The 17,060-nt window shown below is 39.8% G+C and overlaps 1 protein-coding gene across 1 annotated transcript in view; it reads right to left on the bottom strand.

Annotated features, from left to right (window-relative positions):
• hecw2a (HECT, C2 and WW domain containing E3 ubiquitin protein ligase 2a) overlaps window positions 1-9,191 on the bottom strand; it is a 43,224-nt gene extending 34,033 nt beyond the window's left edge. Inside the window, exon 1 of the mRNA XM_085373693.1 lies at window positions 8,815-9,191. The gene's annotated coding sequence lies outside the window, so the exon portion shown is untranslated. The remainder of the gene's footprint in view (window positions 1-8,814) is intronic.
• Between the last annotated feature and the right edge of the window lie 7,869 nt (window positions 9,192-17,060).

Below are 17,060 nucleotides of genomic sequence, written 5' to 3'. Positions count from 1 at the left end.
TGACTGTAAAGAACTATGGAGAAAAATAAATAAATAAACGACTTAGTAAATAATTATGCCATTAAATGCACCCCAAAATTTAAATAAATGTAGGCTATTACATTAAAAAAATAGATAGATAGATACATTGACATTTCAGTTCTTTACCTTTGCAGTCTTAACTTCCACCCAAATGTACATGCATATTATTGGATAATCACCACGCTTTTATTCTGAAAGTTTGGTTAATGACTAATAATAACTAGCTAATAAATAGCTTGCAACGGTCCTATCTAACATTTTCCCTACTGGTTAGTTCGCTGACCAGGCTGCCCCTATGGTGGCCCATGCAGCTGCTTGCCCGGCTCCATCGTCTTAAAGGATCACTCTAACCTGAACCTCACCTAAGTTACCTGCTGGAGTTCAGCACAATGAAGCTGGGAACTCATCTGAGTTACGTATTTGTCACAAAGTTCATGGCATAAATTAAAGTACAAACAGCACTATCTAATTCTATGTTGGTCTTATTTCACGGTGCACATAGATGCATTCACACATATGTATGAGTAACACCCCTCACCTGAAAGACAAATCATATCTGTAGTAAAAACTAGAGGTGGGCGGATCGATCCAAATATCTGCTCTCCCCTATATAAAGCTCCTGATATAGGCTAAAAGTTTTGGTATCAGCGTATGTTTTCTGGTTTTTCATTTGGCACTGTGAAATCAGCTTTGCTCCATGTCACTATGTCAGCGATTTAAAATGACTTTTAATAAAACAGTTTATCTTTAAGCACTGGGACAATCATTTTGTTTTAGTGTATCGAGAATCACGTAATTCTACTTGTATTTTGGTATTGTGATATTCCTACATATTATGTAATTGTTTGTTAAACTGTTTAGTTAACTATGAAGTCAACAGTAATAGTAAAGTTATTTGATTTTTGTATTTATGGATTTTTTTTTTTAAAGTTTATTTGTAATCTTGGCAGTTTTGGTCCTCCATATAGGAGCACAGAAAAAGGGTGTTTGAGTTTTTTTACCATCCCAATTATGTTGAAATATTCCTTAAACATTGATTTTAGTGTGTTTTTTCCAGCCATACACTCTCTCCTTTACTTTGTCTACTTCCATCTTTCTTTGCTGACTAAAAGAATCAAATTGAAAGTGACACTGAGTCTTCACAGTGGGTATAAACCTCACACAGCTGCTATTATAAATGCTTCCTCTTATCAGTAATACCATCTTCCTTTCTGTCTTTCACTACATTCTCATTAGTGTTTCATTTCCACTCAAAGACCATGAGGTAAGCTGAAACTCTTGACCATGCAAAGCAGGAAATCAATCTGAAGGTGATTCATGCGTGTCTCTGAAATATCCCGGGCCTGATGCTGAAATAAGATTTGTTGCATTTGTCATGAGGAAAGCCTGGACGTCCCTGACTCAACGAGATTACCAAGCCCAGATCTCGTACAGGGATTTATGGCAGAATAAAACCTTCATCACAGATGCAGGAATACGTAAATCCAGATCACGTGCTCACATGGCCAAAGTCATATAGCACAAGCAGGGGAGAGAGGTAACATTCATAAGCAAGCAGAGGCATCTTCAGTTAAAAAATAAATAGATATGAAGCTGCTTGGTGGTTATGTAAGCGCTCCTGTGGTCCAATCGGCCCCCTCCTGCAGTTCTTGCCAGGCATTGTCTAACCCCGATGTGTAGCGGGAGACGCCGTGGCTGCTCGCTAAAATAGAGAGGATGAGGAGTGCGTGCAGCAGCTCCAAACAGCACAGAACAAACCATGACCTCAGGAGACAGCATTAAGTAATCTGGCCCCATTCCAGTGCTTTTTTTCTTTGAAAAGACTCCTGCTTCCCATTATAATCCCGAAGCCCGGCCCTGCACAGTTTGACCTGGATTAGCGATTGATTCTCAGGAAGGTGAATATAGATAAAGCCTTGCATGAGAACCCCAAAATCAAACAGCTTTTCTCAGGGATGATAAATGTCTCAAATGCCGTCATTTGAGCGCTGCTCTGTTATTAGGCACTGAATACTTTGTACAGTGCACCGCTGTGCGCTGAATACTAACAGCAGACACATCTGCAGCAGAGGAGGTGATGGAGTGTGCCAGACTCTGCTGGATAGTTGTTTTCTCGCATCCTGTCAAAAAGAGTTTCTTCAGAGAACGCTCCCAAAACCAGATGGCAGGTTTAGGTATTCAGGTATCGCTGTCGTGCCGTTCTTCGTGGCAGGTCGTTTTCAGTGTTGTTTGTGAAGCTGGAAAACTCCAGCGTCCCAAGTGACAGGCATGACTGACAGGCACCATGGAAGCATTATGGCTGTACATCTCCCTTTGCACAGCTCACAGTTCTCTCAACACAAGGCACATGCACCGCTCTACTGCACGCACACCATGAGTTTTCCCCTGGTTAAACAATTAATGAATTTGATCGAGTTTAGTTTAGTTAGATTCTGGATTTACTTTTCTTCTTCTCCAAAGCCTCATGTATCTTATTGTCACAACCACAGTTCAAAAACATACCAGTGAGCCATTTCATTACACTTTCTTTGCCTTTCTTTCATTTAATACTAAAAAGCATGCTTCTGCTGTCAAGACATATCTCCTCACTAACAGTTAAAAGCCTATAAAACTGATCAAAATGGCAGTTTCCAACATGAATCGAGACTCTGACACCTTAAAAACAAAAACCACAAATGTCAGTGTTAGTTTTTTTTTTTTTAAATAAAAGCTTTTTTTAATGTCAGGCTGAACATTTTAGTCACTGCCATCTTGCTTTTTAAAAAAAAAAAGTGATATGCACCTGCCAATCATAAGTTAGGTCCCACCTTAAAGTATACCCTCAAATATTGTCTGTTTTACTTTAAATGGGATCGTATTTTACTGAAAAAACATCATGTTGTTTTAAATAAGACTTAAAACTAGTGACTGAGACCATAAACTCATTAGCAAGACATTTATAGAGCTCATTAAAGAAAGTGAGAAGGAGGCTCATTTTGTCATAGACTCCCATATAATCTGCCTGCTTTCTGGAACCAGAGGAGTCGCCCCCTGCTGGCCATTAGAAATAATGCAGTATAGGGGACTAGAAAAAAAAAGTGGGCACATCTTTTTTCTTCTCCTTTTCCAGAATTCTGAGAAAAAAGTCAGAATTCTGACTTTAATCTCAGAATTCTGAGAAAAAAGTCAAAATTCTGAGATTAAAGTCAGAATTCTAAGATTCTGCACATACCTGCTATAAAACATGCTCTCATATAATTAAACTACATTCTAACAGGCATTCAGAAGCAAACCTCCAGAATAGATTAGCCAGTCATAAAAAATATGGGGTTCTACTCGTCAAGTCCGTGACCTATTAAATTGTACAAAACCTTCTTACATAGTTAAAGTTGTAAAAGAGTCTATTGTAACCCCATTTTTGATCTTTTTCTGAGTTTAAAAAGGAGCTTTGGTTCAAACAGCAAGTAACAGAACAACTTCAAAAAGTGACACTACAGTAAGGGGTAAAGCTGGGGTTGAGCTCTATCTCTACCAAGATTTGCTGTTGCTTTAAACTCTGTTGTTTCACATTATCTCACGTAAGTTACACTGTCCTGCTGCAAATACCCTGCAACAAATGTGTATTAATCCTTCGCTGCAAATACTCCCAAGCAAACGCACCTCTACTCAGTGGGATTAACATTTTCTGAAATCGACAGTGACCATCTGTTACTGAGCAAATTACTAAACCTTTACTTGGCAGTAAGAAAGACACAGATGGATTTAAGGCCAATTCGTGGTCCCACCACATCTGCATTAACCTCTGGGCCTGAAGAATAAAGCTGCCGTTGAAGTGCAGTTCCTCTCATGGCCACTCGAGGCTGCTTAAACATGTTTAAATCCTTGTACAAAAACCAAAAAGTTTTGTTCTCTATAGGAAATGTACCCGTGGATAGATGCTCTGCAGGATCAAAAATTAAGTCCTCCAGAGATCTGCACATTCAACTGTACTTGACTTACTTCTTCATGTTGTGCAGCTAAACCAACTATTTTCTTTCCCCCTCTAAAATGAATACAGTGATTTAAAAACACTTTTTTGGATAAACTGTGGACAACCACCCACTGATTCATGAAGTCCTGCTGTGAAGCCTCGAGCTGAGCATTTTTATAGTATTTGTGAACGCTAATGGAGATCATAAATTACAAAATGAACATCACGCTGCTTTCAATAAGACTTGGAACTGAAAACTGAGACCATAAAACCATCAGAACATCATAAATTTTTGTTTTCGCAAACACAGGAGTCGCCCCCTGCTGACTTCACTTTTCAGACCTGGAAGTGTGTGCATCTTTTATATACAGTCTATGCACAGCTGTTGCTTCATTTTATAAAAAAAATTTACAACTGACAATCAGAAATGAAAACCTTTGCTGCTGCTTTTCTGGTGTTTTCATATGTGCAGGTATCTGAGTGTCTGTGTACTTGACACACAAGTGCAAGCAAGGCTTTTCTTTGGCTTGGACCTGAGGACACACACACGGAGCTCAAATAGGCGCCCGTAAGGAGCTCTGACCCAACATCATCTGTCGACCAATCATTTTCTCGTAGACAGATGCACCCGTTACACCTGCAGCTCCTCGTGCACATCACTTCGGGTTTTGTGATGGTCAAGTTTCACCAGTTTCATGATCTTCGGTGGTGAAAACAATTAACAGTGGAAAATATTCAGGTCATCAAACATTAAAACGAATCAATAATGAAAATAATCGCTGAATTCACCGCCTGCGTTTCACCATCTGGATACGTGCCGTGAGCTGTAGGTGCCATGATGTCAGTAAAGGGATTTCTCCACCTCTCACTCACTGTCCCTCTGTTTCTCTGCCTGTGTGTGTGTGTGTGTGTGTGTGTGTGTGTGTGTGTGTGTGTGTGTGTGTGTGCCAGCTCCCCAAGGTGCCCGTTCTGTCAGGCTGTAAAGTGCTGCAGTCACCTCCACAGGGGCACAGAGGGGTCCCTCTGCTGACACACACATACTTTGGCACACAAAGTTAGGAACAAATCACACAACCAGCACAAAAAAAATAACTTTTACACACTAAAAGCACTTATTTCTATCCACAAGAAAGATGCAGCACCATAAAATATCCTCTCCCTGAGCTCCATGATGACCCTAAAGGTGGATGAAGACATGCTTTTGTTTAAAGGTTTAAAACTGGAAGATGCACCTTTGTGAGTCAGTCTGAGCGAACACGTATTTCAGTGCCGGTGTGTTCCCACTTCCCAGAAAAAGTGCAGCGCTGTCCCACTCGGGGTATTTTTTCCCTCTAAACACATCGCCCTGGGAGTAAATGTCCAGGATGAGTCACTCCTCGGGGGGGTATCCCTCCATGTGACAGGCCTCGGGGAGTCAAAAATAGCATTTACGCTGGAAGGCTGATTGATATCTCCGAGTTTAAAATGCTTACTATAAATGGGAATGTGGGTTGTTTGTGGATGTGTAAAAACTGTAAACAGACGCTGCGCTCGAGGCATTTGTATTCTGCTCTCTTTATTTACTTTAACTCCTCATCTTCATTCACCGGTGACTGTGCAGACCATCATTACAAATTTATGCTGTGCAGCCAAATGCTTAAAATTCAAGCACAAAACCTAAAGTTTCTTAGCGCATCAGGCTGAGACCCACAGAGGAATCTCATATTAACAGAGCAGCTACAGAAATGTGAATATCTGCGAAACCAACAATTATAATAACCAAAGGAGACAGCTGGCTATTCGCGGGTTAAGTTAATCATGGATTAATGATGACCTGCACATAAAGCAGTCAGCCGTTTCGTGGCATCACTGCAGGGTGACACAGCCCTCTATCCCTCGCCCATTTTAACATCTGACGTATCGTCTCCTTCTATTTCTAACCATCTAAAAAAAGACTCAATAAGGGTGCTCCACTTCACTTTGTTACAAACCACAAAACTGCACACCCTGCCTTAACGCTTAACTAATAGTTAAAGTTGTATAAAAGGTTAAATACCATTTGAATTGTTGCTATGATACTATTTGAAGATATCATATCCAACTCGTTTTCATTCATACAGCACCAGAACCCCAGCGATTGGACGTTTCCCTGTGAGCAAGACTTAGGAGACTGTGGGGTGGAAGAACTCCCTCTTTAACATCAGGAGACCTCCAGTCTTATACTTATCTTTAATTTGTAGATATCTGTGACTGCACATAACCCTGTCCAGTTTATAGATGCAGACTGATAACCAAGCTTGGTAGCATTAGCTGATAACTTAGCACTCCAACCCCTCGTCCAGAAATGGTCAACTCTGGCTCCAAAAAAGACAACATGGTGGCAGACTAAATGATTCAAGATATGGAGTCTAAAACCAAAAGGTGATGTCACAGTAGCCATTTTTAACATACGGTCTAAGATAGAGAGGTATAGAAGAAAAATGGCATGACCTCATTAAAGCATGACTTCACTAAAGCGCATTTAAGATTTCAAAATAAACAGGAAGTGAGGTAGACAACAAAAAAAAAAGCCATATCACCTGTTTGTTATTCATGGTCTCTCTATGCTTGCCTTTTTTCTTTTCATCTTCCTCTCACATCCCCAGCATGTCACAGTACATGGCTGTCCTTTCATGATCCCAGCTCTGTTGTCAGTCTCTTCCTGTTAAAAGGAAGTTCTTCTTCCCTACAGTCACTAAGTGCTGCTAACAGGAAATGATCTGATTGTTGGGGTTTTCTCTCCAAACTGCAGCACATCTGCTTTATTTTTTTCACCAATCATAATGTACTGTGTATCCAGTTCATATTAAAGTGGGAAAATCACACTTATCCCATATTAATATGCTTTCGAAGAACAATTACAACACACATGCATTTACTACAGTACTTTATTTAAGAGGCATGTGTAGAACTGAAACAGCCAAAAAGATAGTTTATGCTGTTTTTCCACATCACTTTTACAAATTACTTTGTATACTGAGTCCTCAGTCAGTAGACCTACGTGCAGCTAACATTAAAGACTCTGTAGGGTCTCAGTCAGGACAGATATCAGGACCAAACCTCCCCCCATAACCTCGTCAAATTCTGTCAAGTGAGGAAATTTTCTTTTCTTTGCAAGAGCAAAACAGAAATTCTGCATGTTCCAGTTCATCTCGGGTAACGCATCTGTTTCAAGTATCAGATTTTTGAGAAAGCTGAGCGTGCTTGCAGCTTTGCAGATTTCATCCAAACCCCTACCTTGAAAGCAGATCAAAGCATAAACAATTTATAATAAAGTTGCTCCCAAAGGGGAATTTAGCAGACACTGCAGGCTCCACAACAGCAAAACTCAATTAGGACCACAAATATGTTGAAATTAAAGGGGGAACTATGGGGGGATTGGGGCCTGAATGGGACAGTATAACTCTGCTGTGGGGTTGTTTACCTACCTGATGGCTGAAAGTCAGAAAGGCTTTTTGCTAAGCTGTGATGTGAAGCTACATAATCAAAACTGCCTCTCATCATCACACTGGAAGCTGACCCAGAAAATAACTAGTTTCTATCATAAAATTGTCACCGCTCGCTTATCCCACAAACCAGTGATGGAAACATGAATGTTTGTGTTTATCACGTCGTTAAATGTGACTCATGTGATTCATCATTCATGTATTGTCCCACACTCTTCAACCACAATTTATTTCGTGGACTAGAAACACATTTCTAACCCTGACCCTTTCTGGAGCATTGGTGTTCAACACTGATCCACTAAACCCACTGCTGGCGCATCTACACTGTCAGACTGGACCACTCTGAAGGTGTGTGTAGCTAATGTGGTAGCCCCCATTGTGGGCCACAAAATGGCACACCATGGCAGTGTACCAGTGTGACCAAATGACAAGAAAGTAAATGTGGGACAACAAGTATAAGAGTATAATTTACTAAACGAATTTTGTATCTTTGATGATGCAAATTAAAGGTTTGGCATTCCCTGAAATACTGAATTTTGAATATCTGAGCCACTCAAAGAGTGCAGCAGTGCCTCAGTGTGTGGGACAGGGGGAGGAGGCATAAAAATCATGTACAGTCTTACATAAAGAGGTAAGCCTTGTGGCCCTACAGCATCCTGAGCTACATCCAGTGGTGACGGAGTTGTTGTGAGTGTGAGAAACAACAACTTTATCCTCTACGGATTAAACAGACAAATTCAAATGTGCATGTAAAATTACATCAGGTAAATTAAACGTAGACTGAGTATTCAAGCCCACATGTTGCCACATGTCCCCAATACCTTCTGCCTTAAATAAACAGGTGAGGACTTCATTAGTGCAGAGACACACGAGGTGATGTTTTTGCACTTTCATGGATTGTGATTCAGATCGATCCCGTCGGGCTGAGCTGAACCGCCGTGGACGTAAACAGGGAGCAGCACCCCCGAGCCGCGGGGACGTGGAGGTAACCCCCGCTCATGGCGAACCGCGTCAGCAGAATCACGTTACATAACGGCTCGCATCCAACTTTAATCGTTTCAGTCCGCGCGCGCGCCGCTGGCGAGGCCGCGCGCGGCAGCAGGCCGCGCCGCACTGGCGGAATGTGCAGGTGTCGCCGCGCGCTATTGGATTACTGTGGGAATTCCCTACGTCATTTTTCCCTTTCTGCGCGTCTGTGCAGAGACACGCGCGTGACACAGAAATCGATCGAACAGCAGCGCGGAGTCGGTGCTGCGGCGCTTCAGCGGCGCGTTCAGCTACTCTAAGCAGCACCTTCATCATCGTCATCAACAGGCTCTCGTTGCCTGCTGGAAGCCACGAGCGCTTGCACGCGCCCCCGCGCCTCGCGGAGCTGCTTACCTTTGGCGCAGAGGTGCGGGCTGCTCGGTGGGTTCCGTGCGCGAATATCACGGCTCAGGTCCGTGCGGTCCAAATGAGGCGAGACGGGCGGGGTGCCGCGCTACAGCCCCCCTCCCTGTGGGATCCGGGGCAGCTTCGGTTTCGGAGTCACGTACCGAGGCGGGTTCCCGGTGCAAAGCTGCGGCGCTGCAGAGGCTCCTCTTCGGCAGCAGCTTCCAGAGGTGTGCGCACGAACTCCGCCAGCTCCACCCTGCGCTCCGTCCGCACAGGTTTACGGATTACAGCTCCGGCATCACAGCCTCAGTGCCCCCCTCTCTGCATCGCAGTGCGCTGCAGTCTGAGCCGACGTCCTCCCAGCAGTCCCAGCAGATGCTCAAAACCTGACTGGGCTGAGCAGCTGCTGTCAGTCCAGGAAGGGACGAGAAAAGCGTAGCCTGCCGGAGGATGGCGTAACGGCAGGGTGTTTGCAGAGGAGCGACTTCTCCTCTTCAGGGCGCGGAGGGATTTCTTCAGAGGATCATCGAGCCTGAGATGTAGTTTTTTGACTGACGATAACGTACAGTATATACGCTGCATATTAATGTGGGAAAATGCCAGAGTGGGCGTGAATCTGGACACGTCCCACCGAGAGAGAGAGTGAGACTGCGCTTAGTGTTGTCTACCTGTCTACAGTTGCACCACAGTTGCACCACAGACACACACAGTACTAAAGCACTATATTTAAAAACGTTTAAGCTCTATAGAGGACCAAGTCTGACAAAATCAAAGAATAATAAAATTTAAAAATATATCACAAGATGACAAATTCATGTTTCACGGGCCTCTAAAAACGTATATAACAATTTTACTCCCCCCGCAAAAAAACCCAAACATCTGTAGCAGTTATAAATAATAAATATTGTTAATATAGTTGTTTTTCTTTCCAAGAAAGTAATATTTGGTGGGTTCATTTATGCGAATTTAATGTAATAAACTACTAAATAAAATTAAATAAATGCATCAAAAAATGATTAGGCTTAAAATTTGTTATGAATTATGAAAATATTCAAAAATTAGAAACTTCTTAAAATTTTTATGTATTTATTTATTTTGCTTTCAGCCTCTGAAGCTCTCCGTATGTATCACCAAAACTCTGTAGCCATTAAGGTATAACCGATTTCATTTTAGAGACTTTTTTTTTTGTTAAGTAAAATTGAGTGGAGTTTGTAGAAACACTGACTTGGTTCCTTTAATAATGTGATTCAGATTGTAGATAAACAGGTGATGGCAGGCACACAGTCCTCTGGTGACTGTATAGAAGGCGTGCAGCAAGAGTGCCAAACTGAAACAGAAGAAGGTAATGCAGAAACGGTGAACCGGTCTCTTAAAAACTGCATGGGCTTTGATGACCAGCAGGGGGAGACTGCTCTGGCTGAAAAAAATAATCCTGCTGTGTAGGGAAGATGGCCCTCAGCTGGCCTGATCCATGACATTATGATTCAAGTCTGCAGTTTGAGGTCTAATTTAATACAGAATGATGTATGTTTTGCAAATTATGCTCCCATTAGAGTTAAAAAGGAGGATAAAACAGGGCATACTTTAGGGCTGTATGCTGGTTTGAAAAGCTAAGATGACTGTGGAGAAAACGCTGCATTTCAGGCTTTAACAGGACTTCACTGACTAGTTAGTGCCCTCATGCCCATCTCTTACATACTAATCTTTGGTGTTGCATGAAAGTGTAGTGTAAAGAGTATTTTCCGGTGAGACGCTGATATGTGGTCAACAGTTATAGGTATAGCCTGAAATACTACTACTAATCATCATTCACTACTTTTAAAATAGTTTTAGTCACATTAAAATCACAATAAAAGCTTATTTCAGCTGCGCCCTGATTTACAAAAACTGTCAAATTATAAACACAGAAAGTTCAATAGATGGATGTTCAAAAGAAAACACATGTATGACTGAAGCAGTATGTAAGGATGGATTGAAATAATATCAAAATTATTGAAAGGAAAATACAATGGAGAAGTCAATAGATAAAATAAAATAAAGTAAACTGCAAAAAATAAAATAAAAATAAATGTCTAAAATGTGTTGTTTATTAGTTTATACTTCATTTTGATAGTTTTGGCCCTCCATATAAATATCTTTTGAATACCAAATTTTAAATTTTATGAGCAGGGAAGCATCGATCTTAATCACACTGATGTCTCAGCAAGTCTCTGGATACCTCAAGGTAAGTTCAGCTGTTACTGCCCCGAGGATGCTTTTGTAACAATAACTAATCACATCACTACAGAATAAAAACAAAAACAGTCATTTTCGCGGTTTTATTCCAACAACAACAGTGCCAAAAAAAAATTGCACAGTTTGCTCATTTACAGTCACATCAGATAAAAATGTGAGAGATATAAAAAACATCAAAGCGACTGATTTTGACACACCGACACAGAAACCTGAGGATTAAATACTCGTCCACGCCAGAGCCTCTTCAGAAAACGTGAATAAACAAAACAAGGCGTTTCCAACTGCCTGATGTATGAGCATGTGTTAGAGGACTAACTAGTTCTGCACAACGAGGACCAGCTAGCAGGAGGTTACAGGTATTAAAGTCACTGTAGGCAGAAGCAAGACAAGTGGAACCACTGAACTGTAAAGCACTTATAGACTGCAGTAAGAACATTTCATATCACCAGGTAAACACTGTTAAACATCACAAGTTTGTACAGAAGATGATTATGAATAAAAACAATCAGCTGTCTCTGATATTGTTTCTCTGGCTGTCACTTAACAGCAAAAAAAGAGATCAAGGATGTGTGTCGTTTAAAGGTTTTTGTGTTTGTTCTGGGAAATACGACTAAAACCTTCACCACCAGGGGGCAGCAGTTTACCAGCCTTTTCCTTGGCTGCCACTGTAAATAGGAATGTGCTTTTTATTGATTAAATGCAAGGTTACACTAACTCGCTGCTCCCTCTTTTGGTACGTACATGAAAGTACAGCCAGGCCACAGTTCAGCTTCACTTCATATTTCTTCAGCACAATACAGATAAAATCAAAGTTTCTGCAAATGCTGATAACTTTTAACACTTGAATTTACAGTAAGTACCAGTAAAATGGCTGATTTTAAGACTTTAAATTACTGCGACATCTTGAAGCCTCTAGTCTGTTTTTAGGGGTAAAAGCAGCTCGGGTTTTGGCAGCTGCACAAAGGATGTTTCCAGAGATCAATCAGAGTGAGTGTCACCTTGGGAGCCAGAGAAGCAAGCTCATTAAAAAAAGAAAGAAAGATGCAGTGGGATGCAGTAATCTGGTGAAAACTTCTCTTACTGTGGTTCAGTTCAGCAAGAAGACAAACTGATGTCTGAAACTGAAATTATAACAAATCTTTCTGGACAATGAAAACGACACCTTGCAAAAGACTTGACCTCTATTTAACTTTTACTAATGTTTCAAACCTCAATGAGCATCTTTAGAGACCTAATGAAAGGATGGGGTGATGCCATTTTCAAAAGTTCATGAACTCGTTCCCAACCATCAGCAGGCACAAGCTCCTGTAAGCAGCTACCAGCACTCCGAACATTAAAATAAATGATGCTCAGAAAGCAGGAGAAGCTGGAAGATTACCGAGTGTAATGAAATTAGGAAAACGCAGATAAGAGGAAGAGGAGAGGTCAAGCTGCTGACTGGAACCCTGGAAGAAAGTAATCCTGTTAAATATGACAGAAATGTGTCAGTAGCTGGATGAGAAAACAAACAAACAAAAGCTTATATTTTTAGCTGTTCACACAAATTTGCATGCCTAAAAAAATAAAAAAAAAAAATAATAATCACTTTGAACAGGTTGACATTTAGGATGTTATAAACTCTATTCTGCTTTCCTGTATTTCATACCAAGCATGATGAAACTTTCAAATAAAGAGATAATCCCCGTTCTCTGAAAATACCATCTTAAGACTGCTCAGAACACTCAGTTTCAGACAGTTTTGTTTTTTAAGTTTGCAACTGTATGACATCATAAAGAGGGTACATCCAAATTTGGGGACATAGAAGAACCACCTACCTGCTTTTTCAAATCTGTTGCTAATGAGGGCCTTAAAGGGAGAGGAGTTAAAACTGGCCCAGTGTAAGATAAAGAAGAACTACTTTGAACTGTAAATCATGCAAAGCTGCTACAGAGGAGTCCAAGAATAAAAAATATGAAGTTGGAAATAAGAAAAGGTCCACTTTAACTGCCGATTTTGGCTATAATAGGAGACATTGTGGCAGCAATTCCTGCGCCTATTTTATGCAATTTATACAAATTGAGGTTTTTTTTCTGGAGGCTTCCACAGAGAGATTTGGAGGAATAACGTGCCCTTCTATGCAAAGGTCCTTTTACCTGAACTGAAGCCATGCTGCACATTCATATATATGACAGATGCTCTACAAAGAGAATGCATCAGTTTGGCACACTGGTTTCAAGTGACAGCATTTCAAAATAGAACAAAATAAAATGAGAATTTGATTTCCTGCTTTATTTCAATCCAAATGTTTTAACTTTATGTTGAATGTATTCCAAGAGCTTCATCACATTTTTAAAAAACACAAAACCCACCAAATTTGAAATAGCAAAATGTCCCCAGAACAGCAGTTGTCTGTGTGTGGATTACTCGGTGCGAGAGTGCATGTGGAAGGACGTGATCACAGTGAACACCGATACAAGTCACAAGTCTATTTATAGAAAACATAACTCTCATCGCTACTAATTTGTTCTACAAAGTTGTGTTTGCCACCGATTCACAGCGAGGCAGACGATGTGCATCTCAAAGCACTAAAACTATACCAAAAACTCACAAGTGCAGAGAAAAGCTGAACACTTACACCACTGTATAAACTCAAACACACAGAGACATTCAGTGCAGGTACATTCACATTGGGAACAGCGGTTTCTGCAGAGCGTGTTGACTTCTGACTGTGAGCTTGATTGGTCCCTAAATCTTTAGTATTTAGTTACTACAGAGTCCCACATTTTAAATAAAATGTAAAGAAAACAGAGGAGCTTTGCGAGTGGACACAAAGGAGTGATATATGCTTTACATTCAATGTAGGGCTTCAGCCAGCACAAAGCTGCTGAGATCTGAACACAAACTGCTGCTTACACAAGAAAGCAAAAAGGCACAGCAGCAGCAGCAGGATGTAAGACAGAAATAAAATAAGACACTGTTAGTACGGAGGACTGAAGCTGTCAAAATTGATGTACAACAAGGCAATGAATAAAGATCAAATTATAAAGATTAAAAAAGTAAAAAGTTGTACAACTCAATTAATGAAAAAAAGAGCGACATATTTGTCACCATATTGTTTCCCATAATATCAATTATATAGTATTTATTTATTTCCATTAAATTTTTTCCTTCCATTTATCTCCACAAACGTGTTTCTTCATTTCATCTTTATTTAGCTAAAACTGATTTTTTTTCTTCATAAAAATGATGGCACTGTCATGCAGATAATTTTCCTTTCTACCTCCAAACGCATAACTTAACTACAAACTAATAACAATGGAAGATTAAATCACAAGTTAAAAATAAAATGAAAAAAAAAAATCAATGTTATAAAATGTGCCATAAATTAAGTAATACTTACGTTAATTTTTACTTATTAATTTTAGCGCATTTTATATCTTATTTGTTTATGAAGTTATTATTTCAGCATTTTTGGTCCTTCATAATTTTCCAGAGAGAAAGGTATGACATGAAATACAAACTCTCAGAGCTAGCTCCTTATATGCTTGAAGTTGATTTATTTTAGTTACTGAATAAAACATATTCAAGTTAGAGTGACATAGTGACTACAGGCTTAAAGTAGACTCTCTCTGCTTTAATTCGAGGGGCTGAATAAAAGTAATCTCCAAGCTATTGAGGAATTACAGCCAATTTTAGACACATTACCCCATTTCGAACTTGAATATGTTTTGGCCAGCAGCCAAAATAATGTTTGACAACATGTTTCCCTTTTTTTTGTTAAGTAATCTTGGAGCACAACACCCATATATTTATCACACAAAAAACATTAACTGATTAAACTGATTTAAGGTCAAACGAGTGTGAGTGAAACTGGCTTAAAAATGTAAATTTGGCAACAAAAATTGAACAAAAAGGCAACAAAAAGTCAGGCCTACATGTTATAACAGCACTCAAACACACACACAAAACTGTTTTCAGCAATGATAACAGTTTGAAGTAATTGTGGCAACAGATTTTTTCTCTATGACTCTTTCCATTCAAAAGCTTCAACATATCAGATGCTCTCTCTTCTCATTAAAACAAATCTTATTTCTGTCATATTTCTTGTAAAAGGTCTCACTTCATTCATATTTTCAACCCGTATCCATTGTATTCTACTTCACACTCTGTGCAGCTGCTGAAGGAAGCAACTAGAGCATTAAATTTGTAATAATCCGCAACTGAAAATAGTCCCAAATCAATGCACCATCATTAATGTTGGTTCACACCAACATTAATGATAAACTTTTGTGAGCAGTTTTAGAATATTTAAATCCTCAGCAGGAAGCTGAAGGGTTTGTAATGAAACAAAGAAAAATATGGAAGTCAGGAGGTGCCAAGATAAATAACATGGGGTTGGTTTGATTTTTTTCGCTGACAGTGCAAAAAAACAAAACAACTATCCTCTCCTTGTTAAATTGTTAAAATCCAAATCTACAAGTTCTTTTATGTTATGTTTTTTCAACGTTTCAAATATGAAATGAAAACAAAAAACTTCAACCAACACTCAAACATAAGATAAATACTAAACTCAACACAACACCAGCAAAAAGCAAATTCTACTTCCAATCCCAGGATTCAAGGTCCGGATATCACAGAGAACGTACACAGAAACAACACACTGCCTTCACCTCAAAACACCAACAACCACACCTGATATAGAATGAACATGTGATTGTATGCCCATAATGAAATATTTATGATTTGTTCCACCTTAAAACGCTAATTTATTTCTGCTTAGCATTCATCTCTCAAATTCCTTGGCATTTTGGTCTAACTTACTTTTAACCCATCAACAGGATTACAGCGAGTTTGGCACATAGAGATTTCTGAACACGTTTTACAGCAATGCCTTTAAAGTGCTCACTTCCTTCTCAAAATGACATGTAATATTTTTTTTTTTTTTAAAAAGCAAAAACAAAAAAACCCTAAAAAGTCTGACACGTGCACGGATAAATTTGTTCTACAGAGCACTGAAACTGCCAAAATTAAAGCAAAATATAATAATGAATGCCCAGGTGATATGTAGAATAGTTGACTTCTGACCTCGAGTTTGAGCTCACTGAGATTTCGAACTTCGAACTTGATTTCGTATTCACAAACTTGGGTGTCCACATTGCCCGCTTGCCCCATGGTGTGACAGCAACACCCCATCAGGCATAAAAGGGTAACAGGGAATTGGAAAAAAATAAGATATGGGAAATTAAAATAAAAATTTCTATTTACTTTGTTATAAATTAATAAATATTTGTTTTAGGCATCTGATATAATTTTAATTCAGTTACAGATTTACTATTTATTATTTTAGCAGTTTTGATCCGCCATATGTTTGAAAATCTGGTGAAAATTCTTTTAGTTTGTTTAGTTTCTTACACTATCTCATGAGCTCCCCCTGCTGTACCCTTCCCTGAATTGCAGCTAAACCTTTTAAAATCAAAAATCAAATAAACAGGAAGTAGAATGTTTCTTATTGATCAGGTGTAGTAGAGATCATGGAGATTCAGACTTTCTCTGGATAACAAGACGCCCCCAAACCTGCACGTGTACACAAGCCTTCCTCAGTGCAACCCTTCATTTTGCAGCCACCGTCAATATTGTGCATCAAATAGGTGAGAACATAAACACGCCTGCTTTGGATTTCTCTAACGGAATAAATGTAATACTCTGCCTCTGGTTTAGAGGAGGTACTACGACAGTGAGCAGGTAACAGTTAGAGCTGTAAGTCGTTGCTAAGCAGTAGGCAGTGTAAGAGTTTACAGCACAGTGACCACAGTGAACAACGCCACTGTTGACACCAGAAACAACATCATGTTATAACAGTAACACCCTTTCCACAGTCTCTCATATCATAAGCTTCACTGGTTGTGGAGCTGGCGCTCCCTGAAGGCAGAGCTATAGATATACAGAGTAAGGCAAACATGGTTTCAGGACAATCCAACAGAGCCATATTTGCACCAAATGCTCTGAGGCCATTACACCCTCTCTTTTTAAAACACCCT

The sequence above is a fragment of the Diplotaxodon limnothrissa genome, linkage group LG16 (assembly GCF_057381915.1).
Source record: "Diplotaxodon limnothrissa isolate DT_005_m linkage group LG16, D_limnothrissa_male_GT1.1, whole genome shotgun sequence".
Classification (NCBI taxonomy): Eukaryota; Metazoa; Chordata; class Actinopteri; order Cichliformes; family Cichlidae; genus Diplotaxodon; species Diplotaxodon limnothrissa.
This window is presented reverse-complemented; position numbering and strand designations above follow the sequence as displayed.